Here is a 12,147-nt window from a genome sequence, read left to right as displayed (position 1 = left end):
TTTGGAAGATGACAGCTAAAAGGTCTCCATCATGTCTGTAGCTTCGAGTGACAGCCACAGTGCTGATGCAGGAGCTTTGAAGTCCTCACCTGGGAAGTCCTCCTACACCTGCTCCATAGCTGCGAGGCATCCTCAGCTGAGTCACTGACCGAGAATCTGGCGGGGCCGGTTCCTCGGCTGCTTGAGGATTTGTTGGCATGAATATATTTTAGTTCTTGCCAACACTGAGGGCGCCTTCTTACTTCTTGGCAAACATTAAACTACTTTCTGATTCCTTTTTTAGAAATATTTGTGAATTGTTCTCAGATATAACCACCTGATATATATACATATTTACTTACGGCTTTGCTTTTCCATCTACCTATTCTTTCTTCCTAGGGTGAAACTGTAGCCATTCACCCTCTTCCCCTGGTTTCAGGTGAGTACGAATTGTGGGTGTTGTAGTTCTGCCTTTTAGGGTTTCTGGTTGGGCAGCCTGGAGCCACACGGGGAGGACTTCTAGTCCCAGGTGAGCCGCAGTTCCTGTGCCACACACAGAGCAAGACACGTTTGAAGAGAGCCCTTGGTTTTCATAGAGTGACTTCCATTCACTAACACAATGTTCCTGAACTGAAGAGGCTTGGGTTCATTTCCATAACTGTAAGTATTGTTTTTAAAGATTCATACTCTGTTCACTATTGATAGATGGCACACATAGGAAATTGTGTCATTTCCAGATCAATTGAAGAAACTAAATGCTTCTTCCTTCCCGAGCCTGCTTGGAAAGGGAAAAGGGAAGGTAATTGATATTCTGTGTGTTTGTGGGACATGGTTTAGAATAAACTTTGACACATGCAATAGAATAATACCTTGAGACATGATATATAATAAAATAATTTATAAAAAGTTGAGGGAGACATGCAACATTCAAAGTCAAATGTGAAAAAACAACAACCCACTTTGATTTGCTTCAAATATGTAGATGTTTGGAATCCTCTGAAAATTTTAAATATTGCAAAGACAGCCAGGTGTGTTGTAAAGACTGTGGGCATTGAAGTCACGCGAAGTTGGACTCAGTGGCCCCCTTGCTTTAAATATATGACCTTTGACAAGATGCTTCACTTTGTCCAGCCTGAGTTTCCTCATTTCCAAAGTCGGTATAGAACCCACTTCATCGGGTTACTAGAGTGAAGTTAGCATAGTGCATTGTACTAAATAGATGGTTAGACAATAACTGATGGAAGATAAGCTTGGCTTCTTCCTAATTAAGTTTCAATTAAACTTCAAAAACAAATTAAAGAGACAAAAATATTGTATGATTTAACTACATGAGATATCTAGAGTAGTCAAATTCATAGAAACATGAAGTAGAATGGTGGTTGCCAGTGAGTGGAGGAAGGGAAAAAATAGGAAATATTTAATGGGTGTAGTTTCAGTTTTGCAACTGAAGATATTCTGGAGATTGGTTGCACAATATTGTAAATGTACTTAACACTGTTAAACTGTACACTTATAAACGGTTAGAATGTTACGTGTTTTTCACTATAATTTTTACAAAGAAGACAAAGAGAATGTAGTGAAAATTGTGATGCCTCCCATATTAAGGTGTCCCTGACTCCTTAAAAAATGTCCAAGTCACTTTCAGTGGTCCTAATTTCAGTACTGATAATGGATCACCTATGCTTGCACCTAGTTTTTTTTTTTTTTTAATTTTTTTTTTTTATATCTTTATTGATTTCAGAGAGAGGAAAGGAGAGGGAGAGAGAGAGATAGAAACATCAATGATGAGAGAGTCATTGATCAGCTGCAGCCCGAAACCCGGGCATGTTCCCTGACCGGGAATCAAACCCTGATCGCCTGGATCCTAGGTCAACGCTCAACCGCTGACCCACGCCCGGCCAGGCGCTTACGCCTAGTTTTGCATAGCAATAAGTAGTAATGATTATGATGTATTTCTGGTATATTCTTTTTTTTTTGTATTTCTGGTATATTCTTAAGTTGTCTTGAGCTTTGTGGTGATTCTTTTTATGCCTTCCTTAACTTAATTATGCAATTATCTCTAATTCATAATAATTATTTTTAATATGATTTCATGGGTCCTGTATAGATATAGCAACTATGAAGTCATAATTATTAGTTACAACTTGCTTGAAAACTTTAGATACAGCCATATGTATTATTTATTGCAGTTTTCTCACATTCCCTATAGCTTATTATTAAACAGATTATTTTTATGTCTGTGTCTTCAAGGTAATAAAGACTATGAAGACAGGATCTGTTAAACACCATCTTATCTCAAAATGTATTAGCTAATTTGGAGGACAAAAGACAATTTAGGGTTTTATTTAGTTTAAACATTAAATATGTCATTATTGACTTTTTGGAAAACATTTTCTTGAAAAACCACTCATATACCTGTCTATTAAAACTAAGTATTCTCTATGGCATTTGGTGACAGCAACCAGTACTTGTGATGAGTCTGCAAAGTTTCACATGTGATACATTTAAATGAAAACTCTCTGAGGAACTATGTCAGCAAGTCCAGGGTAGCATTAGAATGAAAACAAAAGAGAAGGAAAGCTGCAGAGGCACTTGACAAATATAGTTTACTATTTAAAAGGGCAGCATTGGTTTTGCTGTTGAATGCCCTCCATGGTCTACTCTCTCTAGGAAATGTCACTTATTCATTTAACAATTACTTTTAGCAATCCTAAAACTGGACTTGGGGTTAAAGAGTGACTGAGGCATGGTCCTTAAGGGGATTCTGGTCCACTAGGGGTGACACGTACTCATAAAAAACCTAAAGAGAGGAAGCGCCAATCCATCAATCACTTATGCCATTCCTGGTATCACTGTTGGTTAATTCCCACTCCTTAGAAGATATGACGCTTGCTATCATAGGATAAAAAAAAGTCTCCATAAATCTTTGCTTGAACTGTAATCACTGGAGATCAGAAAAAAATAAATTTTAAAACTGGTATATGAATCTCTCAAAAACAGAGTGGAGTGATTTCCCAAAACACAGAAGAAATGTGTAGCCAGCATGCCAGAGGAAGGGAGTGGGGTGGAGTCATGGTATATAAATATCAAGAGGTTACTCTGGGAAGTGATGGACCTTTAGCCATGCCTGGAAGGATATGCAGAGTTAAAATCAGCAGAAAAAGATGTAGAAAATATCTCATCTAGAGCAGTGCTTCCCTAAATTTTTACACGTGGGATGACTTTAGGCAATATCGATAATAATTAATAACTTTGTGTTGCATAGTGAGAAAGTTATTATACTTCTCAAATTACTTTTAATTCTTTAAGGACATTGTTTTGTTGTTGTTGTTAATATGACTTTAAAATTCTTCTAACACTTTTTTAAACCTCTGTCATAACAACAACAGAGTAATAACAGGCTTGATGATTTTAGCAGTCAAGATGTATTTAGTTATAACTTAATTTTTGAAAACCACTTATTTTTATAGTTATTTACTATTTATTCCAATAGAAAGCGGTTTTTCCATTTATGTTACTGATAGAAATTTGCTATTAAAAGACTTATCTGAGCTAAAATGAGAGTGGATTTTACAGAAAACAGTATGTAAAAAGTAGTTCAGATGTACTTGGTGTTGGAAATATCATGAAGAGGTACTGGAAGGCCTGAAGTTTGGGAAGCATTGAAGTGGAGGCAATGTCACGTTCAGAAATTCGGAAGTGAAATGGAATGGGCTATTTTTACGTATAGCTAGAAAGGAGGGACATTGGGTCTTCTACAGAGGGTATCCTGGGGGCTTTGGTGATGATGCTGGAATAAGGCTTAACGCTTGTGGAAGTTTAAAGGGATTTGGACTTCGGCATCCACATAGTGGAATTTCAAAAGTGTCCTGAGCCAGGGACAACATGTGGGAAGCTGTGCTTGAGGATCATCCAAGGAATGGCATGTAGGTGGGTTGCAGCCCAAGGAACAGGAATACAGAGAGGGCACTTTGGAAACAGGTTTTAATCATCTGAGCATGAGTAAATAACAGGTGCTGGGAAAGAAAATGGAAGGGAGCACTGAGGCAGACATTCAATAAAAAAGAAAATTAAATGATAATAATGATGGTGACAGTTTAAAAAATTGCCAGGCAAGATGATCTTGAGTTTTTAAGTTTGGTGGCCCGAGAGAATGACAATGACACTGAAGCAAAAGAGAGGGAGCTAGTTCTTGTGAGGGAATTGTTCCTTTTACTTCAGGCAGTTTGAAATTGCCTGATGGGTTGACATTGCAGTGGAAAAGGAAACTGCATTGTTATCACGTGGGATTGGAATTCTGGAGAGCCCTCGGAGTTAGCCAGAGAAATGGAGACTGCGAGCACCCTGATCATGAAAATGCAACGTAGCTCTGCTCTTCCTCCTGGCCCGCTCAGGGAGGAATGCTGAGGAGAGTGTGCAGGCATCTAGGCATGAGAAGGGGAAGGAAGAGCAGGTTGACTATGTCCTCCCCAGATTTTACTTTTTCTTGGGGGTTCTCTCTTGATTACAGTAGCTACCGCCTTGCTCAGAGATGGGACTTCTTAATAGGGTTCTTTCTCAGAATAAGCAAAAACATATTCATTTCTAGCCAGGAGAATAGCCGCCAGCAATAATTTCCAGGAGTGGTAGAGGGGAATTTGTGTGTCTTCTGTTTCCATTGGGGAAAAGCACTCAATTTAGATGTTTTCCTTAAAAATGCAATAAGTAGTAGATATTTTAAGATAGAAAGATATCACAAAGACTGTGTACTCACCATCCAGCTTCACAAGTAAAATATAAGTTTTTTTTAAATTAAGGGCTCCCCTGATCTTACTTTTCTCCTCCCACTTCCATGGTTACTGCTATCCTGTCTGTAGATTTTCTCTCCATTGGGTGGTTTTATTCCTTTATCTGTTTTTATTTTTATGTTTTAGTCTTTCCACTGCTGTGTGAAAATATCCATAAATAGTATATAACATTGTTTTGAGTGTTGAAAATGTTATATAAACATTACAGGGTACATTATCCATCTGCAACTTGCTTTTTTCCTCTCAACATTGTACTTTTGAAATTAATCCACATTGATTCTTGTAGCGCATCTTACTCATATTCATATCTGTATAGTATTTTGCTATCATACATAGCACTCTAATAAATATTTTTATACGTGCCATTTGTGTACAAATGTTAAGAATTGCTCTGGTGAGTATTTCTAAGAATAGACTTGCTGAGCCATGAGCATATGCATCTTCAACTTCATGTGATACCGAGGAATTGCTTTTCAAAATATTTACTCAAGGTTATATTCCTAGCCAAGATGAATGAGAGTTTCTGTTTCTTTTCAATTTCAACACACTTATTTATGTTCTAATTAAATAATCTTTATAGATATAAGTGAAAACCAGATGCTTGTGGCATCTGAGAGACTCAAATATGTTTGGAACACTGCAATTTCTAAAATATAGCACAAAATTTGATCTCAAATCAACTTCCTTGTTTCTCAACCTATGGTGTGAGAGATTGACTGACTTTTCCATTTAACAATCATTTACTTTATAATTATATTATTATTAAATATAGATAACAACTGTTAACATCAATTGAATGCTTACTATATGCCAAGAACTGTCCTAACCACTTTAATTTCATTATCTTATTTAATTAATTTTGGGGGCAGTTAATGATATCAAACCAATTTTAGAGATGAAGAAACTAATTCACAGAAATATTATGTCAATAGTTAGTAAATAGGGGTGGTGGATTTCCTATCTACTCAGTCTGTTCCAATTAAGACAGGTGAGAAAGGATATGTGGAAAGAGAGACATCAAAGTATCATAGGCCTTAACTCCCAAAAGTTTAGAATCTATTAATATTAAAATAACATCACAAGAGCATAATTAAGTAATAGGAAGTGTCAAGCAAGTGCTATATTTGTACGGGGGAGAATTTAATTTCCCTAGGAAGATTGAGAAATGATTCTTAGAAGTGATCAAACTTTACTGAGCCTTGGAAATGACAGAATGGAAGTTAAAGAGCCAAAAAATGAAGGGAAAATATGAGTAATTGAAAAGTACAAGATGCTTTTGGTAAAGTTAATTTATCCCATCGTTAACTCAACAAATAATTTCTGAACATCTACTATGTGTGAGGCACTGAGCTAAGTTGCGGGATACAATGTGAACAAGAAAGACACTATCCCTCCCCACAGATGGGTGTGCTTGAATGTGTAGAATTTAGGAAATGGGGGGAATTGGTGTATTAGAGACAGTGACTTGGAGGCAAGAAAGGGGTAAAATGAATTGTGGATTACCTCCCAGTTTCTGACATAGATAACTAACTGGGTCAATGGTAGTGTCCTTGTTCTCTTAGGTAGGGAAGATAGGAGGAACAGGTTCAGTTGAGACTAATGAACTTTGACATGCCCGACCGACACCACCCACATGGAGAAATTGCTTAAGCAATTGGACAGGCCTGGCTTTCAGATGGATTAGAAGTAGACGGTTGTGAGAGTCGGCGATACCCAGGCAGAGCTACAGTCGTGGGTGTGGATGGGATCTCCTGGGGGTATTAAGGGCTGCTTCATGAGAAGACAGAGAGCTCCTGATGCCCCGGCCCTAACAACACTAAAGTTTAGTCAGAGGAAGAAATAGCCATCCTGGAGACTGAGGAGAGGCCAGAGACATAGGAGCAAATCCAATGAAGTACAGAGTGAGGAAGACAGAAGAGAACTTTCCAAGACAGGAGAAATTAACAATGTCCCATGTCACAGACAGGCCTAATGAGAATGAAAAGTGTCTTTTAAATTTCACAGGTGGCCTTTCTTGTCCAGAACAGTTTCAGTAGAGTGTCAGGGACAGACACCAGAATGCCATGATTAGAGCTGTGTTTCAATATGATGACTTTAGAGGCAGCGGGCAAATAGGCTTAGGGAAGGAAGAGATGAGAAAGTGGGAAGCCAGTGCAACAGAGAGGGGGCACTGGGGTTCCAGAAAGGAGGTAATAAGCGCTAGCCCAGGGCACTGCCGTGGCATTGGATACAAAGAGACTGACTGTGGCAGGATTATCAGGCAGAGGGATATAATGTGTGAGGAAGAAGATGAACTTCAAGAGGGCGCCAAGATTTTAATCCGATCTGCCCGGGAAGATTTTAAAACCATGAACAAAGGCAGATTTGAGGGAAAGAAATAGGCATTTTTGTTGGTAGAGAAAAGGAAGGAGAGTTGAGTTCTACCTTGGAGATGCTGATTTGAGGAATATACGGAGATGTATAGGATATGACAGCCTCCACGTGGAGACACTCTGGAGGTGGCTGCTACGGTCTTGTAGCTCAGGGCAGAGATCTAGGTTAGAGACCAAGATCACTGAGCTTTGCCCTTAAAAAAATGGGGTTTGGAATGATGGGGAGGCTGGAATGGCTCAGAGAGATCGCTGAGAGTGAGAGCGAGAGCACCGTAGGGAATGGTTAAGTAAACAGGCAGCATTGGTGCAACCGCTGAAGGGAACAAGGCAGAAGGGACCAAAGCAATAGCAGGAAAGCCACTAGGACATTCCCAAAAGCAGACAACGGGGCAGTTTTAAGATGCCAGGGTCGTGACCAAGTCAGCCACAGGCTAGACAAGCAGGTGGAGGACCGAGGAACCTGGGATCTGGGCTAGTTTCAACTCTTGCTTTGTCCTGAAAAATACGCTTTTAGAATATTTATTGTAACACTGTAATTTATGTTGTCTTGTAAGTTTTTTTTTTTCTCAATTTCTTTTTCCTTTTATATGGAACTAAATACCTAACTTTGCTTAATTCCATAACATAGCTTTAAACTTCTATTCCCGACTGAATTTACAGGAAATATTTTATGACCAAACTTACACTTCTAGAAACGAGCCAGTTTTGACTTCATGAAAATTTATCAGAGAGACAACTTTATGCGGGTTTTTCTTCCCTTTTTTGCCATTCTAAAGAAAATAAATTATGTTAATCCACATATCAAACTTTACTTACTTAAACTTTCTCCTTGATACCGGTAGATACCTGTGGAAATTTAAGTCTAGACCTCAGACTAAGGTGCTAGGAAGGGCTTCTTTGCCCTCGCTAATTAAAAAATAGCAAGCCTCCAGCAATGTGAGCAAGCCCTGCTCACTGGGCCATTCTTTTTGTGGATGATCTTTGAAAAACTGAAAAATTAAAATATTACTTGCATTTGAATATCCAGAATCAGGCATCATTTTCCAGATATAAAATGTATGAGTGTGGTTTTATGTTATGTCTGTAATCCTACATATTTTTCTGTATTCTCCTGGGAAAGGAAAGCATGTTAGTTACAGCTCACCTGTTTACTGAAAAATTTAGACACATTTATTCTGTCTTTGGTGTTTCATTCAAGTTTCCAAAGGTTGATGTTATAAATGAACTAGACAATGATTTGAAAAGTGCATTTCACCTGGACTAGGATTTAGACACACTTGTGTCAGGATGTCAGGGCTGAAAAAAAGATGTTGGAGACTGTGCCCAATAAAAAGACTTGAAAATAATATGTTTAAAAACGGAACTGTGGCTAGAGGCCTTAATATGTATCTAAATATATTTACAAAGTTATTAAATAAAAAACTTAAAGTAATTCTTACATATACATAATTATATAATTACGAAATCCAAATAACATAAAAGCATCTAGAATGAAAAGTAAGCTGAAATGCCAGGTTTCAGATTTCCCATCTTTGAGTCCTCTCATCAGAAGGACAGTGTGGCAGCCGTCCGTTTCTTTGGAAAGCTTCCAGTAATAAATGTTCTAGGCATATGGACAATCTAGCCCCTTTCCTTTGTTTTCTAATTGTGGTGATTGACCCACATCATTGCAATGAAGAGACCACGTTAGTCTCCAGCACACGGTTATGGATATGCCCGAGTTTATCTACTGGTCTCATCGTGATGATTTTTAAATGTAATTTCCTGTCTTTAGCTGCTATTATCACAGCTGCAGTGATCAGAGCTGTTAAATCGGGAACTTTGGCTAAGATTCTGAGACAGTAGATTTCAGATACCCGAAAGATGTTCCTGACTAAAACCCCAACTAAAATCCCAACTGGGAATATGTTACAGCTCCTGACAGCCTCACCCGCTCTCTGGTTTTAGAGAAACATAAAGAGAAAAAGCCACAGAGGGGGTTGTGTGAGAATGGGTTTGGGGCAGCTAACCCCGGGGGGAGAGGTGGAAATGAGAGCTGTGACTTCTTTTACCTGCGGCTCAGAAACCGCTTCACCGCACACCCCTGCGGAGCCTGCGGTGTTTCCTGCTGGAGAGCGGCCCGGGGAGGCGCAGCCGCCGGGAGAATTAGATGCACCGCGCAGGCCACAGGCAGCTGGGAGCTCGTGCGGGTGCCCCAGAGCCCCCTCGCGTGCATGTGCATGTACACACACATGCACGCACGTGTGCACATGGCATCCGCCAGCGGACGATCAGAGCAGTGGATTAAAAATGTCCTGCTTTCTCTCTCCCTTTCCTTGCTCACTCAGAGGCTTCGGCAGCAGGAGCTTGCAAGCTGGGTGACGGAGGAGGTGAGGAAGGGAGAGAGACCTGTGCGGTGTCCTCTCCGGAAGGCTGTAGGCTGCGGGCCTGGGGGCAGGAAGCCTGTCTTGCACGGGAGCAGTGCTGTGCTGATGGAAGTGTGGGACGGGGCATTCTAATCGATGAATCAAAGCTGCATTTTGCGACTTGAAGTAACCACAGGATTTTCTTTAAATCTAAGAGTGGCCAGAAGATACATGGGGCGAACTGGGGAATTTTCATCAGTGGTATTGGAAAAAAACTCCCCCCAGTGAGTGCATTTTTAAAAGGAAAGTGATGGCTAAAAACGTAATTGCATCCTGGTTTGTCTCACAAATTGTGTTTAAAATGCTTACATACCTGTCTTTGCCTACATATAAGGGAAACACTCGTTTTTAAACAAGGACAGTATACTAATCGAAGGATTTCCGGAGCACTGTAGGTTAATTAACTTGCAGTAGGAATGACTGGAACTCAAACCATACTTTAGGGCTACATTTTCAGTTTGGTAATCACTAGCTACATGTGTCTTTTTAAATTAAATTAATTTAAATTACCTAATAAAAAGTTCAGTTCCTCAGTCGCACTATCCTTATTTCAGGCGTTCAATAGCTACATGTAGCTACTGATTACATGATTTGACAAAGCACATATAGAGCATTCCCCAAAACACAGAACTTTGGGTCCTTATCACAGACAGTAAGCCATGTAATTCTCACAAAACATGGTGGAAAAGGTATAATTATTATTCCACATAATAGATGGAAAAACCAAAGTTCAGAGAGGTTTAGAAACTTGGTGAAGTTCTTTCATTCCAGGTCCCATGTTCTTTCTTCTAAACCACATTGGTTGACCTTCAAGTCACGTATAAAATGTAAAACTGATCGCACTCTACTTTCAAAATACATCGAGGAATATCCTGAAATCTAGAAATCCCTCAGGAAGGAGGCTTTGCTCATCTCTATATCATTGCTGGATTGGTGGGAAACACAATCTCGTGTCTAGTTTCTAATGTTTTACAACCTATAACATTTGTTCACCTAAATAGATGTGACTAAAAGACTTAGTGAAGGCAAAAGGTTTTACTAGTGATAGCAAAATACTAAATAACAACGTTTATCTGTAGCATCCCTTCACTTCAGTAGATGGTTCTCTAAGAATGTAATCACCAACTCAGTGAAGCTTAGGTTTTGTTGAGACCAGGTCTACTTTCCGTTGTTTTTAACAAATGAAGGTAAATGAAATTCATAAAAAATCTTTCTCTTCACACTAAACATCTAGTAGTGTGTGGGGATAATGGTTTTATTGGAGAGAGAAAATACTGGAAAAATTGAAAAAAAAAAAGATAATTATCAGTCAGTGAGTTATGAACATCCTTCCTTTATAGGAGGCCAAAGAGGTCCAGCTGGTGCATGGACTAAGTAAGGGTGTTACCTCCAAGTTGTGTCTCCCTGGAGGCTGAAGCTCTAAAATGGAATCTAAGGAAGTCTTGAGTGCAAGACTTCAAGGGATGGCTTGTAATCCTTAGGGAGCTCAGGACTTGAAGACGAGGAATGAGTTGGGCTCTGTCCCCTTCTCTAATTTCACCACCACTTTCCTGATTCAGGCCACTGCCACCTCTCTTTGCCTCTAGTTCTGCTCCACCTTTTTTCTAAAATGTAAATCATCGACAGAATCATGTTGTTCCCTTAATTTAAACTCCTCTGTGTCTCCTTTCTTGTAGGCCAAAGTTCAAGCTCCTGGGGATGTCTCATAAGGCCATCAGGACCAGTCTCTTCTGGCCTCTGCATCCATTCCTCTGGCCACTTCCCAGACCTCCTACCTCTGTTCCTACCCCCAGCCTTCAACTACCTCCTGTTTCCTGAGTGAGCCAGGTTCACTCTTGTTTCCATGTCCTGTGAATCACATTCCTTTTACTTGAAACACTCTTTGCCCTTCTCGCTACAAACCCCAGTGTGGAGCTGGCATTTGAACCCAGACGGCTCAACCTCTAGAATCCATTTCATAAACACTGCATGATACCGTGGGGCAGACAGGCTGAAGGGCCTCTCCTTGTATCTCACGATCCCGTCTGCTACTTCCATCCCTCTTTTTTTTGTTCTAACTGCAGACTGTGTCCACCTTCCTCTGGGTCTGACCAGCACCCATCCAAGTCATCTTTATATTTGATTTATCAATTCAGATGACATAGTGCCACTTCTCGCCCTTTAGAATATATATTTTTAATAAAGAAACATAAAAATAGAAATCCGTCCTAACAGATAATACCCAGTCATCTTTGAAGACTTTAAAAAAGTGAAATGAACAGCTTAGGTCGGCACTTTCCTGGATGCAGAGTGAAATTACAATTATTCAGAGATAAATCTAGCGTAGCCACCAGCCTATCAGAATGAATGCTGGCCAGTATATGGTACCCGGGTAGTCTCCCTGAATAGCCACCCTGCCTGGAAGCAGGGAGAGAGGCATCAGAACATTGGATAGATCCATGTTTGTGGGCTAGCATGGCAAGGGATGTCTTTTAACTATGCATCAATGGGATTTCTCCAGGCTCAAGCCAAAAGGAAACTGGGGACAGATCCTGGAGTGCTTTGGCTCCCCTCTTATGTAATTGCTTGATCTCTCATGTCTTGAGTTGAATTAGGCCATTTCCT

At 39.8% G+C, this 12,147-nt stretch overlaps 1 protein-coding gene across 1 annotated transcript in view; it reads left to right on the top strand.

Moving 5' to 3' along the window:
- Positions 1-585: 585 nt before the first annotated feature.
- MACC1 (MET transcriptional regulator MACC1) overlaps positions 586-12,147 on the top strand; it is a 43,055-nt gene continuing 31,493 nt past the window's right edge. Inside the window, exon 1 of the mRNA XM_016217004.2 lies at positions 586-639. The gene's annotated coding sequence lies outside the window, so the exon portion shown is untranslated. The remainder of the gene's footprint in view (positions 640-12,147) is intronic.

Source organism: Miniopterus natalensis, chromosome 10 (assembly GCF_054644295.1).
Source record: "Miniopterus natalensis isolate mMinNat1 chromosome 10, mMinNat1.hap1, whole genome shotgun sequence".
Classification (NCBI taxonomy): Eukaryota; Metazoa; Chordata; class Mammalia; order Chiroptera; family Miniopteridae; genus Miniopterus; species Miniopterus natalensis.
The sequence above is the reverse complement of the archived record's forward strand: the minus strand, read 5'-3'. Positions and strand labels throughout refer to the sequence as shown.